The sequence below is a fragment of the Staurois parvus genome, unplaced genomic scaffold (genome assembly GCF_062004578.1).
Source record: "Staurois parvus isolate SC_StPar_1 unplaced genomic scaffold, SC_StPar_1.0 ptg000969l, whole genome shotgun sequence".
Lineage (NCBI taxonomy): Eukaryota > Metazoa > Chordata > Amphibia > Anura > Ranidae > Staurois > Staurois parvus.
The window spans coordinates 664,584-692,036 of record NW_028318765.1 but is presented as its reverse complement, the minus strand read 5'-3'; the positions used below and the strand labels follow the sequence as shown (position 1 = coordinate 692,036).

Here is a 27,453-nt window from a genome sequence, read left to right as displayed (position 1 = left end):
TCCAAAAATTTTGAGAAAAAGTGGCCAAAATTTATTCAGTTATCTTTTTAGTAAGAAAAATCACCCAAATTAGTTTATAACCAAAAATTATAATTTTTAAAAAATCTTTTTTTACATTTTATTTATTTTTTTTGTTTCTACATACTGTCACCCTAGCAGTACAGTGTCACCATAGTGACACTGCACTACTTGTGGGGGGTGATGATTTTTTTTTTTTTGTTTAACACTTATTGCTTTTACACCCATAAAGGCTGTTAAAGCAATCATTTCTCCTTCTCTCTGGCTGCATTCTTGCAGCCATTGAGAAATACTGTTCGAGCTGTGATTGGGCACAGCTTGTCACATGGTAGAAGGTTGTTGTGAATAGCCTTGTACCATGTGACCTCTGTGATCATTCACAGATTTCACACGTAAGCAGTGATGTCAGGAAGTGACATCTTGCTTACCACTCTTCATGTGATCACTGATTGGCCAATCAGTGATCACATGATCGAGACCTCACACAGAGGTCCTGTACAACGATCAGTGTTCCACTGTGTCCGGAGGACACAGCAGGCACCGGATCTCGGTACTGCACGCTCCCAGGGAGTGCACACAAGCAGGGAGCGGGGATGCCGTTTTATAAAATGCCCCTGTACTGCTCCCGTCCAGCCGTTTATTTACTTGGGGCGGACGGGAAGGGGAATCAGGGTTTAGGGGAATCAGGGTTTAGTGCTATCTTAAATACAGGAATGGAAATGTACATTTAGAATTCATTTCCTGCAGAAAAGGTATCCCCACCTTGAAATGCATAGGATTATGTTACTGGCTTATAAAGATATTTTAGTGCAAACCTTAAAGGACAGGAGAAGCTTGCAGTTTACACTTTTGTGGATGTGAAGTGCACATACTAAAGTGACTAAAGGAGACTTCTCCATGACCAAGCTCTTTTTGCTGTAGTTTACAGTATATAGTTACATGGTTGCATGGTTAGTCTGGCTGAAAAAAGACAAAAGTCCACCCAGTTCAACCATTTAAAAAAAAAAGTTATAATCCTTTGCCCACAGTTGATCCAGAGGAAGGCAAAAAACCCAGCAAAGCATGATCCAATTTGCTCCTGCAGGGGAAAAAAAATCCTCCCTGATCCCCCCGGAGGCAATCGGATATTCCCTGGATCAACTTTACCTATAAATGTTAGTAACCAGTTATATTCTGTGTATCCAAGAAAGAATCCAGGCCTTTTTTAAACCAATCCACTGAGCTGGCCTGAACCAACTTTTGAGGGAGTCATTTTCACAGCTCTCACTGTGAATAAACCGTTCCATGTTTGGAGATTAAATGTCTTTTCCTCCAGATGTAAGGAGTGCCCCCTTGTCCTCTGTGATAACCTCAGGGTGAATAGCTGTACACGGAGTTCTGTATATGAACCATTGATGTATTTATACATGTTCATCATATCAAAACATATATTCATTGACTTAAACCCAAAAACCCACAATTATAGTGAAAAAATCAAGACCCAAAGAGATTACCCAAAAATAAAAAATATCAAATATATATAAAAGAACAAAAATAAAATAAAGTCCCAATATGCAAAGTGTCCAAATAATGTGTCCAAACAAAGATCAATTTCTTGATAGGAAGACGCTTCCTACTCCACTGAAGAAGATGCAAATCAATCACAGGTGCTCTTCAAATACCTCAAAAAACAAAATCTCAACATAGTATATTACCTTTTAAATCCCAGAACTAAAGTGCCACACGTGTATCATGCAAAAAAAAAAACACTCCAGTGTCACAGCACTCATGTGAAAAAAAAAAATAAATTAATAAATATCACTGCAAACTATATATAAAGTGCATAATTACCCTAAAACAAACAGATTCCAGCTTGTAATCAACCACATATGTACAGAGTGTCCTTAGATTGGTATCCTCTTGTTCCTCAGGACATATAAAAACGATAAGATCAGCAAGACAGCATCAAACTCCTCATGCCCAGTATACGATCCCCTTTCCGTGTGTAGAGGGTCTCCCGATCACCAGGTAATTCTTCCTTGCTACTCCTATCCAGCGCTATCACTTTGTAGCTCTGGGGGACACCTGAAGTGCACCGTTACTCTCCAGACCTCCAACACATAGGGATTCCAGAATCCAAAATGGCTGCCGCAGCACTTCCGGGAACGTCACGTGCCCTGGACGCGTTACGTCTCTTCCGGACTTTGTCAACAAGGATACGGACATAAGGTTCCAGTTCTTTAAGTACCCACTCCTAACCTGGCGGAAATACCTCAGCGTCCATCTTACAAAGTGGAAAATTGAGATGAATGACTACCAAAGCTGATATACCATGCTAGATAGTCCATAGTACATTTTTTTTTAATGTAAATTTTTAAAAATTTTTTTTTTTTTTTTTTTTTGATTTTTAGTATGTACTTCTAATATTCTTTAATATTTTATAATTTTTGTGAATGATTTTATTATTTGTAGATTTTTGTAATCAATGGCGAAGGGGTGGTGTTATCCCCGACCTTATGGTTATTTAAAATTGTTCTTTCAGTTTCCAAAATGGCTGCAGGTGGTATACTTATCCTTGGGACTGAAGTATGGCTTGAGGATAACTTAGGGATGAGAGCTATGGGGTGGGGATGTAATATTGCTTCCTCTATGGACTATCTAGCATGGTATATCAGCTTTGGTAGTCATTCATCTCAATTTTCCACTTTGTAAGATGGACGCTGAGGTATTTCCGCCAGGTTAGGAGTGGGTACTTAAAGAACTGGAACCTTATGTCCGTATCCTTGTTGACAAAGTCCGGAAGAGACGAAATGCGTCCAGGGCACATGACGTTCCCGGAAGTGCTGCGGCAGCCATTTTGGATTCTGGAATCCCTATGTGTTGGAGGTCTGGAGAGTAACGGTGCACTTCAGGTGTCCTCCAGAGCTACAAAGTGATAGCGCTGGATAGGAGTAGCAAGGGGGAATTACCTGGTGATCGGGAGACCCTCTACACATGGAAAGGGGATCGTATACTGGGCATGAGGAGTTTGATGCTGTCTTGCTGATCTTATCGTTTTTATATGTCCTGAGGAACAAGAGGATACCAATCTAAGGACACTCTGTACATATGTGGTTGATTACAAGCTGGAATCTGTTTGTTTTAGGGTAATTATGCGCTTTATATATAGTTTGCAGTGATATTTATTTATTTTTTTTCACATGAGTGCTGTGACACTGGAGTGTTTTTTTTTTTTGCATGATACACGTGTGGCACTTTAGTTCTGGGATTTAAAAGGTAATATACTATGTTGAGATTTTGTTTTTTGAGGTATTTGAAGAGCACCTGTGATTGATTTGCTTCTTCTTCAGTGGAGTAGGAAGCCTCTTCCTATCAAGAAATTGATCTTTGTTTGGACACTTTGCATATTGGGACTTTATTTTATTTTTGTTCTTTTATATATATTTGATATTTTTTATTTTTGGGTAATCTCTTTGGGTCTTGATTTTTTCACTATAATTGTGGGTTTTTGGGTTTAAGTCAATGAATATATGTTTTATTAGTACTTCAGGGGAAGGATATTGATATGACTTTAAGGGATTTCTGAGGATTTTATATATATAAATATATATATATATATATATATATATATATATATATATATATATATATATATATATATGTGCTGATTTATACTTATTATGTTCATCATATCACCCCTTAATCTCCTCTTCTCAAGAGAGAATAAATTTAGTTCCTCTAATCTTTCCTCATAGCTGAGCTTCTACATTCCTCTTCAGTTTGGTTGCTCTTCTCTGTACTTTCTCCAGTTCCCCAGTTCTTTTTGTGAATTGGTGCCCAAAACTGAACTGCATATTCCAGATGAGGTCTTACTAATGATTTTTACAAGGGTAAAATTATATCTCTCTCTCTGGAGTCTATACCTCTTTTAATACAAGAGAGGATTTTGCTCGCTTTAGAAACCACAGTTTGGCATTTCATGCCATTATTAAGCATGTGATCTACCAGAGCCCCCAGATCCTTCTCCACCATTGATTCCCCCAGTTGTACACCCCCTAGTATGTATGATGCCTGCATATTCTTAGTCCACAAGTGCATCACCTTACATTTATCATCATTAAACCTAATTTGCAACATAGTTGCCCAGTTAAACAGTGCATTGAGGTCAGCTTGTAAGTTGAAGACATCCTGTAAGGACGTAATTCCACTACACAGCTTGGTGTCATCTGCAAAGACTGAAATGGTATTTCTAATCTCAGACCCTATATAGTTTATAAATATATTCAAAAGTAAGGGTCCCAACACTGAACCTTTGTATACACAGAGCTGAAGAAGGTATTTTAATAAATTTGCCTTCTCTTTGTCCCCAGTCACCCACTCTAGATTATTTTGTAAAGGGCCTACATGCTTGGACCGATCTTTTTACTATTGATATATTTGAAGAATTTTTTGGAGTTTGTCCTGCTATCTTTTGCAATCGTTCGTTCGTTGTTCGTTTTCGATTTGTGTGGCCTTTATTTCCTTTTTGCATATTCTGTTATACTCTTTGTAATGTTTAAACGATGATAGGGTTCCTTCATTTTTATATTTAATACAAGCTCTTTTCTTATTATCTATAGCTTTTTAACTTTGTAAGCCACATATAGGCTTGATTTTTAGCCTTTAAACTTGTTGCCCATGGGAATTTATTTTGCAGTGTGTTCACATACAGTCTTTTTGAAGAACTCCTATTTCTGTGTTCATTGATGCCAATATTCCCTCCCATTCTAAGTCTTGGAGAGCATCTCTCAGCTTTGAAAAATTAGCTCTCTTAAAATTGAGCGTTTTTATTTTTCCTGTATGTGCGTTCTGTTTACAGCTAACAATAAATGAAATCATGTTAGAAGTATTTATTTGAAGGAATAAAAAACCGTGAATAAGCCAGGAAATTTTATGTAGAAATAAAGAGAAAGGAAGATTGGGAGTCCCAGATTTAGAAAGATATTATAACTCGGTAATAATGGCAAGAAATTTTGACTGGACATATAATGCAGAGGGGAAAAGCTGGGTTAAAATAGAAAATATAGTAAGTAATACTAAATTAAGTGGAATTGTATGGTTACCTCAACAATACAGAGGATTAGCAGACAGTACAAGTTTGTTCACATTTAATGTTTTCAGAGTTTGGGATGTTTTACACGAACAGATGGGATGGGAATTTAATTAATTGTTAATGTCCACAGAGTTGTTCCCCCCGGGTAAAGAAGGTATCACAGGGAAGTGGATTAGGAAGGAAGATGCACAATTAAGGGATATAATGGTGGGGGAGGAAATAAGATCACTTAAGGAATTGGAAAAAAAGAGAATGGATGAGTGGCGTTATTTTCAGTTGAAACACTTTATAGGAAAGCTTCCAAAGCCTTTAAGAATAAGGGAGGATTGGAATCCTTTTGAGCACTTATTAAGCACACAGGGAGATGGGAAACACAGAACCTCTAAAATATATAAGATTCTCACTGAAATAAATGCAGATATAAGTCCTCCATATATAGAAAAATGGGAAAGATAAATAGGAGTAACAATAGATGCGGAAAAACAGAGGAAAATGTATAGAATAATTCACAGAAATATAAATATGCAGGAGGTAGAAATGAATTATAAGTGTTTGGCAAGATGGTATATCACACCGAGTGTGGCACACAGATTGAGTGGAGATAATTCACCTTTATGTTGGCGTGGAGGTAGAGGCACAATGTATCACATATGGTGGGAGTGTTTTAAAATACAAGAGTATTGGGGGAAAATAGTAAGCTTGTTTCAGAAAATTACAGAGGTTGATATTCTAGCAGACCCAGAGATTTGCCTTTTTCATAGTACTAAGTTTTCAGTTAAAAAATACAAAGAATCTGGTTTATTGTACTATTTGAACGCAGCAAAGGGACTGATACCCAAGTATTGGAGGAGACAGGAGGTACCGAAAATAAAGGACTGGTTGGATAGGGTGGACAAATATGTAAATCAGAGGAACTTCATTTGAATGAAGATACGATGGAGAGTCACCATACAGGATGGAACAAATAGGAGGAATTCAAAAAGTCAAGGCTAGCCTTAGAGGTTATGGAGGATTAACATAGAATAATATGGAAACATATTTTGCTCTTTTATAGGGATTACAATCTCCAGAAATGAACAGGAAAATGCAGAGCAGAAGGGGGTCAGGGATTGGGGGGGGGGGCGTGGTATATAGGGAGGAGGGGGGGGGGAAGGGATGAAACAAAGGTTTTGATAACATGTGAAGGTTTTAATGAGTATGTTTGTATAACTTGTTTATCTGAAAAATTATTTAAAAAAAAATAAAATTAAAAAACAAATGTCGTCATAAATTTAGGCCAAAATGTATTCTGCGACATGTCTTTGATAAAAAAAAACCCCAATATGTGTAAATTAATTGCTTTACGTGAAAGTTATAGCATTTACAAATGGTAGTATAGATAATGGATTATTTTTTTAATACTAATAATGGCGGTCTTATAGCAGGACTGCGGCAGACATTCTGACAGTGGGCGGAAACTGACTTTGGGTCACTGACATCCCCAGTGACACCAAAATGGTGATCAGTGCTAAAAAAGAACACTGAAACTGTACTAATGGCACTGGGGAGGAAGGGGTTAGCATTTGGGGTCGATCAAAGGGTTAACTGTGATGGGAGTGTTTTACTAGGGGGTGGGGGGTGTGTGCTTCACTGTAAGAACACTGCTCGGGATGGCTGTGCTCATCCATCCCGAGCAGTGTGCCCAAACTGACAAATCCAACACAGCACAACACTTTTCTCCTGCGCTGGGAATGGACTCGGTGGAACCAGTAAGGATGTTCTGAAACATGCACTGCTTGCTGCCCTCAACAGACCGGGGTGGCTCTGAAGAAGAGGTTGTGGCCTCGAAACGCGTTAGCCAGTTGGTCATCCAGGGTTCCATCGTATGGACTCAGATGCTGCTTGGATATATTATCTTGTTCGGTGTGATATGCCTGTGTTTTTATGTTCATTGTGAGTATACTTACCTTGTTTTTTCAATAAATATTTTAAACGATAATGCACTAGGTCGGTGCGCCCTTTTTGTTTTTCTATTTGCATTCAGTGCCCAAACTGACAGGGAGGAGGGCTACATTGTAAACAATACAGCCCTCCTCCCTGTCGGTGATTGCCGGTAATCACCGGCCGGGACCCGGTGATTGACACCCGAAGCCGCGATTGGCGGCGCGGATAGGGTGGTAATACGCCTCGCATGCGCCCCCTACCCGGAAATGCAGGATCACGTATATATACATGATCCTGCACATAGGGGCCACCCTGCAGCAGTAAAAGTACTGTGGGCAGTTCCCAAGCGGTTAAACAGTACATCCCCAGTAAACGTTCCAAATATGGGGAACTTTAGTTCTACAAGGTATGTGACAGGACCACAGGATATACATATAACTTCCAAATTTATGAGGGAAAGGACAGTCAGCTAATGCCCATGGAAGCCCTACCTATATGGCGTCTGGTGGAAAAATTGTTTGGAAACTCATCTAACCAAAATTAATCAAACAAGTCCTTCACATAATCACATTGGTGTGAGTACACACATGCCAACTCAAAAAAGAAAATCTTAAACTCCAGAACTGATGAGAAAATAAAGTATATACTGTATCTGGTTATTCACTTGAATACCATTTCAGACACTCTGGCCTTGATTCACTAAGATGTGAGTGTACTAGCAGAGACTGACCATTCAGGCAGACTCAGGTCAATCAATCAGTCGTCTGACCAGCGTCTAGCAAGCTCATTAACGAGCGTCTACTGACTACTTTGCTATTAGTAAATGTGGTATCCCGTCTGGCACATTTTTAGGTGCAATACCGGATATGTTAATAAAGCGCGGGCTTTATTAATATTGGCGTTTTTCTGATAGCAAAAGAGAATCCTTAGAACGTAATAAATAGTACACCTGTATTAGAATTTCCTATTTTTTTTATTTTATTTTTTTGCTGTTTCTCCAAAATGATCAGGAAACTAATGCATTTACTAATGAATGTCATACATTCTGTATTCAAATGTTGAACATTTTCACACTTATATCTCAAATAATTTATATACTTCTAATTTCCCAATATAATTATATATCTTCATTCTCTTTAATCACGTAACCATTCTATGTTAAAGACAAGTGCAGCGCTATAAATGCATGTGATCAATAATGAACGCATGTAAAAACCAAAAAGTGCAAAGAATTGCAACAATGATGTAATATTGTAAATGGTGCTAAAATAAGTTCATAGAATCATTCCTGAATAATGGAATGTCCTTCGTGTGAGAGTACCAACTCAGAGAGTGCCTATGAATGGCACGTGTGGTCTCTCCGTGACGGACAGTAGTGCATGAACTCGTGAAATGTAAACCACCCTTGGGACTGGTCTACACTCACCAGAACAAAAGTATTAATGTGCATGGGTTATACACATCACACATCTGGGGGTGCAGCGGTATGCTGGCAGCTATGAGTTAGCCATCCAGCTCAATCCATCCATCAGGGTGGGTGCCCAAATGGTCCTGGGGAGGAATTAGCTCAGCCACAGGAGCCAGAAAGGTGCTCAATAGTGTAGTACACTGTCGCAAGGGTGGATGACCTTTCACGAGTTCATGCACTACTGTTCGTGGTTATATTTATCTTGTGTAATACCATTTTAGTAGTCTATATAATTTGACCAGCGCTCGCTCTATCATTTTTAAACAATGTAACTATTCTACATTATAGCTCAAACTGTGTCTCCCACAGTGGTTTAGTGGTTAGAGCTCAGAACTTACAGCACTTGGGTCATAGGTTCTAATCCCAGTCATGGCTACATCCTAAAAAATGGAGATCAATTTTCTGGGTTGTGTCAGTGCCAGGAATATTGATCAATCAATTATGATTTTGCCTAATGACTAGAAAGTGGATGAATGTTACCTATGTATTGTTCTTCTGCCAGTTAGGAAATGTGCAAGTTTCATGCCGTGTATATTTCATTGTAACATTTTTCTCTTTTAAATCTGACTCCTTATACAACTTGACCCCCTCCCCCACCCCGTCATCACCTGTCCCATATGCAAATCTATGGATCACCGCCCCACTCTTTATCTATTTACTGATCAAGTGAATGTGTCTCATTTTCTATCAGCTACAGCTCAGATCTCACATTATTATACGATTGCTGATTGTATCTCACCACTAGTCTGATTGAATTCACAATTCCTGGTCAGTCCTGTTCCCTGACCTCTAATAACCTTTAGGGCCAGTTCACACTACATGTGTTTCAGTTGCTTTTTCGGCATCACAAACGCACAGAAAGAAGGTTATGTGGTTGTCAATGTCATAGTTCACATCAGCGCTTGCATTTTCAGTGCATTGCAGGTGCTGTAAACAAAGCTGACCACGCTGCATTGTTTCTGCACAGAACTGTACTGGAACACATTGAAACGTCCTTGAATGTACTAAAACGCACATGTCCCTAACTACATTGAATACAAAGAAAATAGAAAAAAATAAGTGGAAGGGATACAAAAATGCAATGTAAACATGTCCAAAACGCATCCAAAATGTACTGGAACACACTAAACATGCATGCCAAAAGGGCATGAAAAAAACCCATCAGGAACACATTTAGACTGTTTCTATAGTGTGAACCGGCCCTTAGGACTTGTTCACACCATTGGTGGTGCAGAAACGCATGCAAGAACACACATTTTCCAGCACAGCAAAGAAATGCAATGCCCTATGTAGATGTGCGCAGGTACCATGATGAAAACGTTGTTGCACCTACACACTCCTATTAAAAACAGCCCCATTCACAGCCACAAATACGCATGGCACCACACTACTGTGCGGTTAGGTGCGACACACTTGGAAAATAACATAAAAATAAGCCAACATGGCTAAAACATATCTTGAAAATATGGGGACTCTGATATCCGGCGACAGTCCGCTCACGAACGAGAAGCAATTCTGCACCCCTAAAACCAACATAGAGGAAAGGGATGGTCAAATTGCTGTGCTGCTTCCAAACCACCTCAGGCATGCCAGGGTCATTATGCAGGTCCTCGATGCCAATTCTTGCCTGCGGCCACAAAATATCCACTGGCCACAAGTGAAGGTGAGTGGAGGACGTGAAGGTGGATTTCTACCAGCTTCAACCGCAAGCAGTACCACTCCTGAAAAATGAGAGCAAATAATCATTGACACGTCATGACAGTCAATTCTCAGTGCAGGCTATCTAGAGTGTCTTTCCTTTTTAACCATTTCAAGAGTTCAAGGAAACATTCTTGGAGCATCTACTGTGTTTGGAAAGGCCCAAGGTCCCCCCCTCCCCCAGGCACACTAATGCTTATGCAGGCCATAGACGGGGAGAAAAACGGCCGATTTTCCTTTTAAAAAATGAAAAATCGGTTGTTCAAGCGGCCGACGTTACCAGCAATGGTAAAAAAAATCGGCCGATTTTCATCCCGTCTACAGCCAGCAAAAAGTGTCCCTGCAGAGAGCTCCGCTATTTCTTTGACAGTTCTTTGACATTTATAGCGGTTGCAACAATGTATTTGTATCCATTTAGGATACAGATGTTTTTATTCGGAAACAAATAGATACAATGTTGCAACTGCTGTAAATGTCAAAGAACTGTCAAAGAAATAGCGGAGCTCTCTGCAGGGACACTTTTTGCCATACTGGAATTCCTCTCATTTTTCATCCTTCTTCTTCCTCTTCTTCTTCTTCTTCTTCTTCATCATCCTCTTCTTCTTCTTCATCATCATCCTCCTCTTCTTCATCATCATCATCCTCTTCTTCATCATCCTCCTCTTCTTCTTCATCATCATCATCCTCCTCTTCTTCTTCATCATCATCCTCTTCTTCATCATCCTCTTCTTCATTATCATCATCCTCTTCTTCTTCTTCATCCTCATCTTCTTCTTCACCATCATCCTCTTCTTCTTCTTCATCATCATCCTCTTCTTCATCATCATCATCCTCTTCTTCTTCTTCTTCATCCTCTTCTTCTTTTTCTTCTTTTTGTCTTCCTCTTGCAGGTCACTGCTCATGTGCAGATTTTTTATCAGTAAAAAATCGGCCGATTTGCCCAACATTGTCGGGAAAATTGGCCGATCGGCAAATTTGGCCGTTTTTTTTTCCAACTTTACCGAAAAAAAAAATCTGCCAAAATACCGAAAAATGGCCGAACAAATAGCCCACTAACGATCCGAAAATCGGCCGATTTTATTTTCGGCCGAAAAATCGGCCGATTTTCGACCTATCTATGGCCTGCATGAGATAGGGTGTGGCCCTAGGGTCAATGTGTGTTTAGAATACTTCCAAAATGCACATACAAAAACACTACATCCAAATGCATGTTGCATTTCTATAGCATGTTAAACAGAAGAAAAATGCACTTACATAATGTTAACATGCGCAAGTAAAAATAGACAAAATCCACATCCTTTTATTCTGGCTTCACATACATGCATTGTGGTCTAACACCGCACTCCTGGGCAAATCACATGCCATTTGTGTGCGTTGCAATTAGAGACAAACATTTTGCACACCTCAAATTGCACCGCATCCGGGCCAAAAATGTGCAGTTTTTTTTCAGGGTATGCACATTGGTGTGAATAGGCATGCGATCCAATTTGGCAAATCGCAATATGCTTTGTGTACCAATTTTGGTGTGTTGGTAACTTCACCTAGAAAGCCGCAGCAGGTAGCATGAAGGGGTTGCGGTTGTGATGCGGTGCAGAGCTTGCACAGAAAACACTGCAAATTTCACATCGCATCTATGTGAAACCAGAATGTGCCAATATGTGGCTTAACAAAGCACAGTGGTCAGTGCAGATTATTTTCAATCCATGTTTTTTTACACTTTTCATTCACTGGTTTAACTCAGGTGATCGTTAATCACAATTATCTCCGGAGATCACACGCAGCCCCTCAACCATCTACACATATCTCTGGAAATCTATACAGATCTCCTTGAAAAAAGTCTCCTCTCTTCTTCGGAAAACAATTGTCCTCCACCTCATAAACAGGGCGACAGAGAAGACTTCTCCTTGATAACTAAAATCAGATGAATTATCTGTGCTTAATAAACCTACACCAATACTGCAAATGCATTGTACTGTCGAAGGCATTGCACACTAGAAATGTCAAACGCGTTAGTGTGTACAGTGCATGAGTGTAAAATGCTTTAGTGCACACTGCAGTGTACAACGCATTGCACACTGTAATACACTGTACAATGTAATACCGTGTACACCCACAGATTGTAGACTGTAATACACTGTACACTGTCATGCAGGATAGAGCTACGCATTGCACACTGTGATACCGTGTACACCAACACATTATAGAATGTAATGCATTATACGCAGTATACATGTCCAGATATTCAAAGATTAGCCATGAAGGCCTAGCTGGTTTCCTATTTGGCGACCGCAGATAGCCGAATAACGCTACACTGCATCCAGGCAGCTCTGGGAGGGCGTCATATGACATCCTGGCAGAACGCGCTCTCCGTGATTGCTGTGTCCTAAGGACACAGCTGATCACGTCATATGGTAAAAGCCAATCACAGCGGCTTTTTACCATGTGATCAGCCACGTCCAATGACACGCTGATCACAGGGAAATGCATTTGCCGGGTCTTGGCTGCACTTTCATCACGCTGTCAGAATGTTTGGAAAGTACTGCCAAGAACCAGCAGTTATCAGAGCAGGGGTCAGCACCGATGATCAGTGCCCACCAGTGCCACCCAACAGTTCCGCCCACCTGTGGCCAGCAGTGCCACCCACCAGTGCTGCCTCATCAACGCACATCAGTGTTGCTAAATTACCAGTTATAATATAAACAGACTTTTATTCATTATGAGCTATTTTGTTGTTTATCGAGCAAAAAGTAAAACACAGCAGCAAGTCAATACCACCCAAAGAAAGCTCTATTTGTGTGAAAAAAATGATCTAAATTTAAGATGGGTACAATGTGACATGACCGCACAATTGTCATTCAAAGGGTAACAGTGCAGAAAGATGAAAATTGGCCAGGACAGGAAGGGGGTATGAGTACCCAGTAGGCAAGTGGTTAATATAATTGACCCATCAATACCCAGGAGCTAATGTACAGATAAGTAGCATGTGCACCAAGTGAGATTCTGCTAGGCCCCACCCAAAAAATTGCAATTACCTGTCCCTCACATGTTATAAACATATTTGCAATGGCCACACTTACTTTACATATAAGGATCATCTCCTCAGTTGAAAACTGTGCTCTCGCCATGTCCAAATGCCACTAGAGTTCTCAAAATATACGACACACAGCAAACCGCCAACCACTCCTCATCCACTGACACTCCCCACAACCACTTCCGGGTGCGCGCGCACGTGATGACGGACTTCTGGGAGGACAGCCGCTCGTGCGCCATGGGGTACACCTGTTTGGCGCTTATTCGTATGCGATCACGCAATTTTGTACCCTATCGCGCATTTGTATGCGCGGCTATGATAGCTTTCGTGAATGTGTGTTACTTAGTGATTTGTTTAACCTTGGCTAATATATATTGGTTTCCAAAGGCCAAAAATCAACACAGTGTGGACTATTTTATAACTGTAAATCGAATTGTAGAACACCTGTAGCTGGCTGCACAGTGAATGTGACGTATTCATTGGTACATAATATTGTGGTGCAAACTGGTTCTTTTTATTTTGTTTTGTTTTTGAAAAAGCCAGTTTGCACCCACTTGCATATTCACACTCTTATATAATCTACTCAAATGTAGCTTGTAAGTATACAAAGTAACTATTAAGGTTGGTCATATATTGAACCTAAAATAAACACAAAAACAGTCCAACATTTATTAATCAAATATATCTTCATTTATTTGGTCAGCAGGAACAAGTAGGTATAGTCAATATCTTGGCGAGTCACAAAAAGAATAGCATTGATGTGGCGAAAATAAAACACTCCTGCTCATAAGAGCTTACAATCTAAAGATACTTCTAGTGAACTGTGTGTGCTCAGGTTATAGCAGGAAACAAAGGGGAAGATGAATCAAGTAACATTTTCGTGCACATAAGATTTACTTACACAATCACTTAGTATGAATATCCATTCACAAAAAAAGTCTACAGATCAAAATATCAAGAAAACAAAGCATGTGAAAAAAAACCCCTCCCACCTCTACAAATCCCCTACACATACATTTGTCAGCAGGTTTGTCAGAAAAATGCATTGGAGTCTAAATAAGCAAGCAAAATTAAAACAAGAGCAGATTTTAAACAAAACGATTGACATGTGTGAGGCTTTCAATGCAAAGAGAAAAAACAATCATTGTGCAATAACACACAAACACACTTTACAAGGCCAAAAATATGCAAACATTTCCAGCCCACTTCCAAACACAGCCTGAGTGGTGTCTGGGGCAATTCAGCACAAAATCTCTTCTTCCCCCAAACCACACCATGCAAGGACTTAGTCACAAACCACACGGCCTAGTAACAGGCCAAATCACTCCCTACTGCACGTCTTTATATAAGCTAGGTTGTATTTGGAGCACGCCAAACAAGGCCCCACACCCAATGAAGCCACACCCACCACTGACCTTAAGTTGGTCAGTGAAAGTGTTTTCACCTGATGAATCCGCTTCCTACCTGCATTAACCCTTGGTATACAGGCCCCACAAATCAGAAAGATATATACAGTGAAATGTACGTGTGCAGCATACAACAGAGCATTGAGCAGGGATGTGAAAGAGAACCCCAATTGGAACCTTTATTGCTACTATGGTCACAACTCCCTCCAGATTCTCCCATGAGTTAAGACAGTCACATGACCACATCTTGTATGCAATACTGAAAATGACAAATCGATTTGACTAGTATGGTGAATTTCCCATCAATTGGCGAAACACTCCAGAAATCAAACATCACCAAACATTACACTCTGGGAAAAGCTCATGTGCAGATTTTTTATCTGTTAAAAGATCAGCCAATTTGCCGATCATTGCAGCTAAAATCGGCCGATCTGCAAAATCGGCCAATTTTTATCCAAATTTACCAATTAAAAAAAGTTGCAAAATCCCCAAAAATGGCTGACCAATTAACCCACTAACGGGCCGAAAATCAGCCGATTTTTTTTGCGGACGATTTTAGACCCATGTAAAGCAGGCCATAGATGGGTCTAAAATCGGCCGATTTTTCTGCCGAAAAAAAAATCGAACGATTTTCGGGCCGTTAGTGGGTTAATTGGTCAGCTGTTTTTCGGGATTTTGGCACATTTTTTTTATCAGTAAATTTGGAACAAAAAATTTTCAACTTTACTGGTAAACAAAATATGCTAAAATCCCAAAAAATGGCCGACCAATTATCCCAATAACGGAAGAGGCCCTTGTCCCCATTAACATGGGGACAAGGTGCTTTGGGGGGGAGCCCCCCTTCCCCAAAGCACCCCCCCATGTTGAGGGCATGTGGCCTGGTATAGTTCAGGAGGGGGGGGCGCTCGCTCGTCCCCCCCCCCTTTCCTGACCTGCCGGGCTGCATGCTCGGATAAGGGTCTGGTATGGATTTTGGGGGGATCCCCAAGCTGTTTTTTTTTATTTCAGCGTGGAGTTCCCCCTTAATATCCATACCAGATCCGAAGGGCTTGGTACGGATGTGAGGGGGGACCCCACGCTTTTTTTTTTTTTGTACATTCAGCTGTCAGTGGGGAACCCCGCTGACAGTTGAAACATTAACACATGGCTGTCGCTCCTACAATCCCGCATGAGTTATGTTATCAACTCATGCAGCATTTTAGTAGCGAAAACCAATGCAGCGCTCATGTTTCAGCTGTCGGCGGAGTTCCCCACTGACAGTTGATGTAAAAGTATTGCAGGGAATTATAAACAATTTGTAAAAAACCCGGCGTGGGGTCCCCCCTCTCATCCATAATAAGCCCTTCGGGTCTCGTATGGATGTTAAGGGGTAACTCCACGCTGAAATTAAATAAAAAACAGCATGGGGTACCCCCCAAAATCCATAACAGATACTTATCTGAGCATGCAGCCCAGCAGGTCAGGAAAGGGGGGGGGACAAGCGAGCGCCTCCCCCCCTCCTGAACCATACCAGGCCACATGCCCATACCAAATTATTCAAACATTTGTAAACAGACCAATTAACTGAAATGGTTTGGCATTTGTACCCCAAATATGACGTTCCCTGAGGCATTGGTAAACCGATGTACGCCTGTATTAGTATTGCAATCCTTTGTATTGGGATACATAGAACCAACATACATCTGAATTGGCAACATAGCACAACATTTGTGTCACATTGGAGATATCTGGTAGTTATACTGACCTTGCCCAGGGACCTAAGATTGATTCACAGCACAGAAATACAGGCAGGATTAGCAATGTTGCTCCGTGGATTAGTGGTTAGCACTACTGCTTCACAACTCTAGGGTTGTCGGTTTGAATCCCAACCCCGGTGAGGAAGTAGCATAATCTCCGTGTGTCGCTGTCTTCAAATAGATGTTCTGGCAACATCTTTGCTTTCTGTCTAAATGATCCCTAAAATGTGAATTAGAATGAGGCCTTGTCTGTTGAAACACCTTCAAAGCTGCACCTTATGTGAATGTCATACAATGGGATAAGAGCCTGGAGCACTAATAGATTTGATAATGATGGTTTACACTCCATCCACTTTTGTGAAGGATTTGGCAAGCAAAGAGCTGACAGAGAGAGAGAAAGTCTGCAAAGTCGCACCCTATTGTATGCTATTAGAGCGACCACATGGGTGTGTTTCAAACATTGATTTCTATAGTACATATAGTATATGTATATAGTATGTAGTATATAGTAGTACATGTACTACTTTAGTGGCAATTTGCATAGAGATCTGTGTCAGATGTCTTGAAAATTGCATTGAAATGGTCAATTTTACTGTAAGTCGCAGGATTTGTAAATCAGCTTTGCCCAGAGTGTAATGTTTGGTGAAGTTTGATTTCTGGAGTGTTTTGCCAATTGATGGGAAATTCACCATACTAGTCAAATCGATTTGCCATTTTCAGTATTGCATACAAGATGTGGTCATGTGACTGTCTTAACTCATGCGAGAATCTGGAGGGAATTGTGACCATAGTAGCAATAAAGGTTCCAATTGGGGTTCCCTTTCACATCCCTGCTCAATGTTCTGTTGTATGCTGCACACGTACATTTCACTGTATATTTCTTTCTGATTTGTGGGGCCTGTATACCAAGGGTTAATGCAGGTAGGAAGCGGATTCATCAGGTGAAAACACTTTCACTGACCAACTTAAGGTCAGTGGTGGGTGTGGCTTCATTGGGTGTGGGGCCTTGTTTGGCACGCTCCAAATACAACCTAGCTTATATAAAGACGTGCAGTAGTGAGTAATTTGGCCTGTTACTAGGCCGGGTGGTTTGGGGGAAGAAGAGATTTTGTGCTGAATTGCCCCAGACACCACTCAGGCTGTGTTTGGAAGTGGGCTGGAAATGTTTGCATATTTTTGGCCTTGTAAAGTGTGTTTGTGTGTTATTGCACAATGATTGTGTTTTTTCTCTTTGAATTGAAAGCCTCACACATGTCAATCGTTTTGTTTAAAATCTGCTCTTGTTTTAATTTTGCTTGCTTATTTAGACTCCAATGCATTTTTCTGACAAACTTGCTGACAAATGTATGTGTAGGGGATTTGTAGAGGTGGGAGGGGTTTTTTTCACATGCTTTGTTTTCTTGATATTTTGATCTGTAGACTTTTTTTTGTGAATGGATCTTCATACTAAGTGATTGTGTAAGTAAATCTTATGTGCACGAAAATGTTACTTGATTCATCTTCCCCTTTGTTTCCTGCTATAACCTGTGCACACACAGTTCACTAGAAGTATCTTTAGATTGTAAGCTCTTATGAGCAGGAGTGTTTTATTTTTGCCACGTGAATCCTATTTTTGTGACTCACCAAGATATTGACTGTACCTACTTGTTCCTGCTGACCAAATAAATGAAGATATATTTGATCAATAAATGTTTGACCGATGTTTTTGTGTTTATTTTATGTTCAATATATGAACAACCTTAATAGTTACTTTGTATACTTATATAATCTGCTCAAATGTAGCTTGTAAGAGTGTGAATATGCAAGTGTGTGCAAACTGGCTTTTTCAAAACCAAAAAAAAAAAAAAACCCACTTGCACCACAATATTGTTATGCACTAATGAATGTCACATTCACTGTGCAGCCAGCTACAGGTTTTCTACAATTTGATTTACAGTAATAAAATAGTCCACACTTTGTTGATTTTTGGCCTTTGGCAACAAATATTAGCCAAGGTTAAAAAAAACAAATCAATAAGAAACACACATTTGCGAAAGCTATCATAGCCGTGCATAGAAATGCGCAATTGCAAACAAATAAGCACCAAACAGGTGTCCGCATGGCGCATGAACGGCTATCCTGGAAGTCCGTCATCACGTGCGTGCGCACCCGGAAGTGGTTGTGGGGAGTGTAAGTGGATGAGAAGTGGTTGGAGGTTTTGTGTTGGTTGAAAATTTTGATAACTTTATTGGCATTTGGACATGGCGAGAGCACAGTTCTCAACTGAGGAGATGATCCTTATATGTAAAGTAAGTGTGGCCATTGAAAATATGTTAACATGTGAGGTACAGGTAATTGCAATTTTGTGGGTGGGGCCTAGCAGAATCTCACTTGGTGCACATGCTACTTATCTGTACATTAGCTCCTGGGTATTGATGGGTCAATGATATTAACCACTTGCCTACTGGGTACTCCTACCCCCTTCCTGTCCTGGCCAATTTTCATCTTTCTGCACTGTTACACTTTGAATGACAATTGTGCGGTCATGCCACATTGTACCCATGTTAAATTTGTATCAGTTTTTTCAGACAAATAGAGCTTTCTTTGGGTGGTATTGACTTGCTGCTGTGAGTTTTACTTTTTGCTCGATAAACCACAAAATAGCTCATAATGAATAAAAGTCTGTTTATATTATAACATTTGGTAAACTGGTAATTTAGCAACACTGATGTGCGTTGATGAGGCAGCACTGGTGGGTGGCACTGCTGGCCACAGGTGGGCGGAACTGTTGGGTGGCACTGGTGGGCACTGATCATCGGGGCCGACCCCTGCTTTGATAACTGCTGGTTCTCGGCAGTACTTTCCACACATTATGACAGCGTGATGAAAGTGCAGCCAAGACCCGGCAAATGCATTTCCCGGTGATCAGCGTGTCATTGGACATGGCTGATCACATGGTAAAAAGCCACTGTGATTGGCCTTTACCACATCACGTGATCAGCTGTGTCCTTAGGACACAGCAATCACGGAGAGCGCGTTCTGCCAGGATGTCATATGACGCCCTCCCAGAGCGGTCGCCAAATAGGTAACCAGCTAGGCCTTCATGGCTAATCTTTGAATATCTGGACATGTATACTGCGTATAATGCATTACATTCTACAATGTGTTGGTGTACATGGTATTACAGTGTGCAATGCGTTGCTGGATTCTGCATGACAGTGGACAGCGTATCACAGTGTGCAATGCGTAGCTCCAGCCTGCATGACAGTGTACAGTGCATTACAGTCTACAATGTGTGGGTGTACACGGTATCACAGTGTGCAATGCGTTGCTCCATCCTGCATGACAGTGTACAGTGCATTACAGTCTACAATGTGTGGGTGTACACGGTATTACATTGTACAGTGTATTACAGTGTGCAATGCGTTGTACAGTGCAGTGTGCACTAAAGCATTTTACACTCATGCACTGTACACACTAACGCATTTGACATTTCTAGTGTGCAATGCGTTAGTGTGCAATGCCTTGGACAGTACAATGCATTTGCAGTATTGGTGTATGTTTATTAAGCACAGATAATCTGATTTTAGTTATCAAGGAGAAGTCTTCTCTGTCCCCCTGTTTATGAGGTGGAGGACAATTGTTTTCCGAAGAGGAGAGGAGACATTTTTTCAAGGAGATCTGTATAGATTTCCAGAGATATGTGTAGATGGTTGAGGGGCTGCATGTGATCTCCGGAGATAATTGTGATTAACGATCACCTGAGTTAAACCAGTGAATGAAAAGTGTAAAAAACATGGATTGAAAATAATCTGCACTGACCACTGTGCTTTGTCAAGCCACATATTGGCACATTCTGGTTTCACACAGATGCGATGTGAAATTTGCAGTGTTTTCTGTGCAAGCGCTGCACCGCATCACAACCGCAACCCCTTCATGCCACCTGCTGCGGCTTTCTAGGTGAAGTTACCAACACACCAATATTGGTACACAAAGCGTATTGCGATTTGCCAAATTGGATGGCATGCCTATTCACACCCATGTGCATACCCTGAAAAAGGTCCTGCACATTTTTGGCCCGGATGCGGTGCAATTTGAGGTGTGCAAAATGTTTGTCTCTAATTGCAACGCACACAAATTGCATGTGATTTGCCCAGGAGTGCGGTGTTAGACCACAATGCATGTATGTGAAGCCAGAATAAAAGCATGTGGATTTTGTCTATTTTTACTTGCGCATGTTAACATTATGTAAGTGCATTTTTCTTCTGTTTAACATGCTATAGAAATGCAACATGCATTTGGATGTAGTGTTTTTGTATGTGCATTTTGGAAGTATTCTAAACACACATTGACCCTAGGGCCACACCATATCTTATGCAGGCCATAGATGGGTCGAAAATCGGCCGATTTTTCGGCCGAAAATAAAATCGGCCGATTTTCGGATCGTTAGTGGGCTATTTGTTCGGCCGTTTTTCGGTATTTTGGCAGATTTTTTTTTTCGGTAAAGTTGGAAAAAAACGGCCGAATTTGTCGATCGGCCGATTTTCGCGGCAATGATGGGCAAATCGGCCGATTTTTTACTGATAAAAAATCTGCACATGAGCAGTGACCTGCAAGAGGAAGACAAAAAGAAGAAAAAGAAGAAGAGGATGAAGAAGAAGATGATGAAGAAGAGGATGATGATGAAGAGGATGATGATGATGATGATGAAGAAGAAGATGATGAAGAGGAAGAAGAGGATGATGATGAAGAAGAGGATGATGATGATGAAGAAGAAGCGGATGATGATGCAGAGGATGATGATGATGATGAAGAAGAAGACGATGAAGAAGAGGATGATGATGAAGAAGATGATGAAGAAGAAGAAGAGGATGATGATGATGAAGAAGAAGAAGAAGAAGAAGAAGAAGAGGATGATGGTGAAGAAGAAGATGAGGATGAAGAAGAAGAAGAAGAGGATGATGATGATGAAGAAGAGGATGATGATGATGAAGAAGAGGATGATGATGATGAAGAAGAAGATGATGAAGAGGAAGAAGAGGATGATGAAGAAGAGGATGATGATGAAGAAGAAGTAGAAGAGGATGATGATGAAGAAGAAGAAGAAGAAGAAGAGGAAGAAGAAGGATGAAAAATGAGAGGAATTCCAGTATGGCAAAAAGTGTCCCTGCAGAGCGCTCCGCTATTTCTTTGACAGTTCCTTGACATTTACAGCGGTTGCAACATTGTATCTATTTGTTTCCGAATAAAAACATCTGTATCCGAAATGGATACAAATACATTGTTGCAACCGCTATAAATGTCAAAGAACTGTCAAAGAAATAGCGGAGCTCTCTGCAGGGACACTTTTTGCCGGCTGTAGATGGGATGAAAATCGGCCGATTTTTTTTTTTTACCATTGCTAGTAACATCGGCTGCTTGAACAACCGATTTTTCATTTTTTAAAAGAAAAATCGGCTGTTTTTCTCCCCGTCTATGGCCTGCATAAGCATTAGTGTGCCTGGGGGAGGGGGGGACCTTTGGCCTTTCCAAACACAGTAGATGCTCCAAGAATGTTTCCTTGAACTCTTGAAATGGTTAAAAAGGAAAGACACTCTAGATAGCCTGCACTGAGAATTGACTGTCATGATGACGTGTCAATGATTATTTGCTCTAATTTTTCAGGAGTGGTACTGCTTGCGGTTGAAGCTGGTAGAAATCCACCTTCACGTCCTCCACTCACCTTCACTTGTGGCCAGTGGATATTTTGTGGCCGCAGGCAAGAACTGGCATCGAGGACCTGCATAATGACCCTGGCATGCCAGAGGTGGTTTGGAAGCAGCACAGCAATTTGACCATCCCTTTCCTCTATGTTGGTTTTAGGGGTGCAGAATTGCTTCTCGTTCGTGAGCGGACTGTCGCCGGATATCAGAGTCCCCATATTTTCAAGATATGTTTTAGCCATGTTGGCTTATTTTTATGTTATTTTCCAAGTGTGTCGCACCTAACCGCACAGTAGTGTGGTGCCATGCGTATTTGTGGCTGTGAATGGGGCTGTTTTTAATAGACGTGTGTAGGTGCAACAACGTTTTCATCATGGTACCTGCGCACATCTACATAGGGCATTGCATTTCTTTGCTGTGCTGGAAAATGTGTGTTCTTGCATGCGTTTCTGCACCACCAATGGTGTGAACAAGTCCTAAGGGCCGGTTCACACTATAGAAACAGTCTAGATGTGTTCCTGATGGGTTTTTTTCATGCCCTTTTGGCATGCATGTTTAGTGTGTTCCAGTACATTTTGGATGCGTTTTGGACATGTTTACATTGCATTTTTGTATCCCTTCCACTTATTTTTTTCTATTTTCTTTGTATTCAATGTAGTTAGGGACATGTGCGTTTTAGTACATTCAAGGACGTTTCAATGTGTTCCAGTACAGTTCTGTGCAGAAACAATGCAGCGTGGTCAACTTTGTTTACAGCACCTGCAATGCATTGAAAATGCAAGCGCTGATGTGAACTATGACATTGACAACCATATAACCTTCTTTCTGTGCGTTTGTGATGCTGAAAAAGCAACTGAAACACATGTAGTGTGAACTGGCCCTAAAGGTTATTAGAGGTCAGGGAACAGGACTGACCAGGAATTGTGAATTCAATCAGACTAGTGGTGAAATACAATCAGCAATTGTATAATAATGTGAGATCTGAGCTGTAGCTGATAGAAAATGAGACACATTCACTTGATCAGTAAATAGATAGTTAAAGAGTGGGGCGGTGATCCATAGATTTGCATATGGGACTGGTGATGATGGGGTGGGGGTGGGGGTCAAGTTGTATAAGGAGACAGATTTAAAAGAGAAAAAAGTTACAATGAAATATACACGGCATGAAACTTGCACATTTCCTAATTGGCAGAAGAACAGTACGCAAGTAACATTCATCCACTTTCTAGTCATTAGGCAAAATCATAATTGATTGATCAATATTCCTGCCACAACCCAGAAAATTGATCTCCATTTTTTTGGGATGTTGCCAAGACTGGGATTAGAACCCATGACCCAAGTGCTGTAAGTTCTGAGCTCTAACCACTAAACCACTGTGGGAGACACAGTTTGAGCTATAATGTAGAATAGTTACATTGTTTAAAAATGATAAAGCGAGCGCTGGTCAAATGATATAGACTAGTAAAATGGTATTACACAAGATAAATATAACCACGAACAGTAGTGCATGAACTCGTGAAAGGTCATCCACCCCTGTGACAGTGTACTACACTATTGAGCACCTTTCTGGCTCCTGTGGCTGAGCTAATTCCTCCCCAGGACCATTTGGGCACCCACCCTGATGGATGGATGGATGGAGCTGGATGACTAACCCATAACTGCCAGCATACCGCTGCACCCCCAGATGTGTGATGTGTATAACCCATACACATTAATACTTTTGTTCTGGTGAGTGTAGACCAGTCCCAAGGGTGGTTTACCTTTCACGAGTTCATGTACTACTGTCCGTCACGGAGAGACCACACGTGCCATTTATAGGCACTCTCTGAGTTGGTACTCTCACACGAAGGACATTCCATTATTCAGGAATGATTCTATGAACTTATTTTAGCACCATTTACAATATTACATCATTGTTGCAATTCTTTGCACTTTTTGGTTTTTACATGCATTCATTATTGATCACATGCATTTATAGCGCTGCACTTGTCTTTACCATAGAATAGTTACGTGATTAAAGAGAATGAAGATATATAATTATATTGGGAAATTAGAAGTATATAAATTATTTGAGATATAAGTGTGAAAATGTTTAACATTTGAGTACAGAATGTATGACATTCATTAGTAAATGCATTAGTTTCCTGATCATTTTGGAGACACAGCAAGAAAAGAAATAGAAGAAAATAGAAAATTCTAATACAGGTGTACTATTTATTACATTCTAAGAATTCTATTTTCCTTCATAAGAACGCCAATGTTAATAAAGCCCGCGCTTCTGCGCCATCTAGCGAACATATCCGGTATTGCACCTAAACATGTGCCAGACGGATACCACATTTAGTGATAGCAAAGTAGTCAGTAGACGCTCGTCAATGAGCTTGCTAGACGCTGGTCAGACGACTGATTGATTGACCGGAGTCTGCCTGAATGGTCAGTCTCTGCTAATACACTCACATCTTAGTGAATCAAGGCCTATTAGTCAGTGGCTAAAAAGCAAACGCCCATGGCAGAAGTCTAAAATGTGTTCTGCACATGCTCAGTTGTATCTGCCAAAGACACTGCACGGGCATCTAGATTTTTACTGTGTCGATTTCCTTCAAAAAAATGATTTTTAACACATTCTTAATTTTTTTTGAAATAGCAGATATTGTTTAAAGTGAAGTCCTGATATTTGGCAAAGCAAATTTCTAAGTGAACTTGTCTCTGCAGTGATTTTTCATGGTGTTAGACTTGCTTCTTAGCAAGTCTGCTTTGTGAGTCTGATTCCGGGCGTGTGTCTTTTTGTGAATTAGATTGGACATCTGCTTATGGGCTCTGGTCAATAGTGAATTAGGTTGCAGGGTAAAAAATAGACAGACGCCCATGAAAATTGGGCTTAAGCCCATGAATATGCGCCCACGCCCAATAGTGAATCAGGGCCTCTGTGTTCCCACATGTGAACAACAAATCAAAATATATTTAACAGTGCCGCACAGTATAATATAGGGGAGGAGCCTACTACACCATAAAGTGGAAGTCTATGGGTCACCATTTTTTGTGAGCCAGGTGAGCAGTTTTATCCTGATATGCACCAGTTAAGGATTCCTTTGGATTGAGATTTTCACTGATGTTGAAGATATATGGTTTGTTATAGTCTTGCTTTTAGCATACAGTATATTATGTTGCACAGCAATGCTGAGTATATTTTAACTTCTAGAAATGCTATTCAAGAATGGTTACCGTCTGTACATTGATGATTTCTACACAGGTCTCCCACTATTCCGCCATCTCTGTCTCAAGCAAGCTGTGGTCTGTGGGACAGCATAGGGCAACTGCCAAGGGCTTCCCACAAAGCTTGTTCATCACAAAACTCAAAAGGAGGGAGTCAGTTTGCAGAAAGAAGAGATACTAGCCCTAAAGTAGAGATATAGGAGATCTATGTCCTTTCCTCAATCCACGATGATCCCTCCAGGATGGAACTTCAAGGAAGACAAGGTCCCATCCAAAACCTAAGTAAATACATGACTATAACTAGTTCATGGGGGTTGGGGATGTATTTGAATGATCAAAACTTACAGCCCTACTTGGCCACCAGGAGATAAATCTATCTGTATAAAAAAAAGTATCAACTTATTTCAGGTAGCCCTCTAATATTCCTTTGTCATCTTTTTGTAAGTGCACACAAAGATCCTTATCTTACCTGAAATACCAAGAGAAAATTGTTACCACCCTTCTCTATCCAGATGGCCATGCCTCTGAACAAATTCACTCTAATTCAGTGCCGCAGACTTCATGAAAGACCTTTCCCCATTGTCCTACCCAAACAGGCTGAAACCCCCCAAAAAAATGTTGTGTATGTACCAGTAACAGAATTCGCTGTGCCAGCTGATACTACTGTCCATCAATGTCCCTCCTAGACAGGCCTCTGTATTGGAGAGAAATTCCAGAAATATCACACATTGTTCGTGAAGTATAAATGAAGTGAAGATATTTTTCCAGTGTCCGCTATTTTCTATTTCCCTCTGCCTGCAGTCGGAACTGACCCTGGCCTGTTAATTGACAATGCCTCTGCTTGCCACCTGGACTATCAACCACGTTTCTGCCAGCAACCTGACCTGACCTTGGCCTGTTAGTCAACCATGTTTTTGGCCTGCCGCCTAAACTGATCTTTTTCCCTGCCTCTGTAATAGTGGGATTCAAGATGATATGTTGTTGGTTTTCTCCGGATTTTGTAATTCCCGGACCAGGGTCTGGAAACCAGAAACCTCGAAGAGATTTGGGTGGGAAGAAGCCTCTACACCTGTATCTAGGTCTTTCCTGACTGAGTCCCTAAGCCTGCTGTTTCTGCCTGCTGCCATCTGACCCTGGCCTGTTAATCAACCATGCCTCTGCCTTCCTCCAGAACTGACCGTGCCTCTGCCTGTACTGACCCTGGCCTGTTTATGGACCATGTTCCTGCCTGCTACCTGGATGTCAGCCTGCTGCCTGTCCTGACCTTGGCCTGTTTATGGACAATGTTACTGTTTGTTGCCTTGACCAATACTTTTTACTAACCATGTGAGTCAGCAGTCCCACTCATCCTTTGCTGACCACTGCAGTACTAAAACTATAGGTGGGTGTTTGCTTTCAAAATATGGTCATTTTGTGGGTTTCCATTGTTCTGGTGCTCCAGGGCCTTCAAAAGTGTAATGGGAAGTAAGGAAAATAGATGTGTAATTTGCCCCCTAGAATGCCTTTAGATGGGCTCCTTAGATGTTGGGCCTCTCAATGTCTCTAAGCTGTGAAAAAAATCTCACACATGTATCACCATAACCATACTCTTTTCTTTCTGCATTTTCCAAAAACTTGTGGTAAAAAAATGACTTGTTCAAAAGACTCATTATGCCTCATAGAATATACTTTGGGGTGCACCAGGGCCTTCATAATGTGATAGGTGGTCAGGAAATTACATGTAATTTATGCCTCTAAAATGCCTGAAGGTGCTCCTTAGATGTTGGTCCTCTCTATGTGGCTAAGCTGTGAAAGTCTCACACGTGTGGTATCGCCATGCCAGTAGCGGAATGTGTTTTGGGGTGTAGTTGCAAGTATGCCTATGCAGTATGTGAGAAATAATTTTATATTTTTGCGAAAGAAAATACTTTTTATTTAATTTCTCTATTTTCCAAAAAACTGCAACAAAATATAACTTTTTCTCTAGTCATCGTCCAGGACAGCAGGCCTGAGAGATGACTAGCTCCACACAATCAAGAATTGACAAGAGTTTAAATTCCCCGCCCTTCCCTCCACTCCTCAGTTCTTGATTGTGTTTCCCTGGTAGCGAAACATTTTGTTTTTTTCTTGGACCTAAGGCCTGGGGCTGGAGGTCGTCCCTGGAGGGTAGTAGCCAAGCTGGGGTGGGCTTTCACTTACCTACTCCAGGGTTCAGGATGGTACGGAGCT

At 40.9% G+C, this 27,453-nt stretch overlaps 1 protein-coding gene across 1 annotated transcript in view; it reads left to right on the top strand.

Annotated features, from left to right (window-relative positions):
- Nucleotides 1–27,453, top strand: part of LOC149441590 (transmembrane protein 132A-like) — a 555,893-nt gene that overhangs the window by 71,507 nt on the left and 456,933 nt on the right. The window lies entirely within an intron of this gene.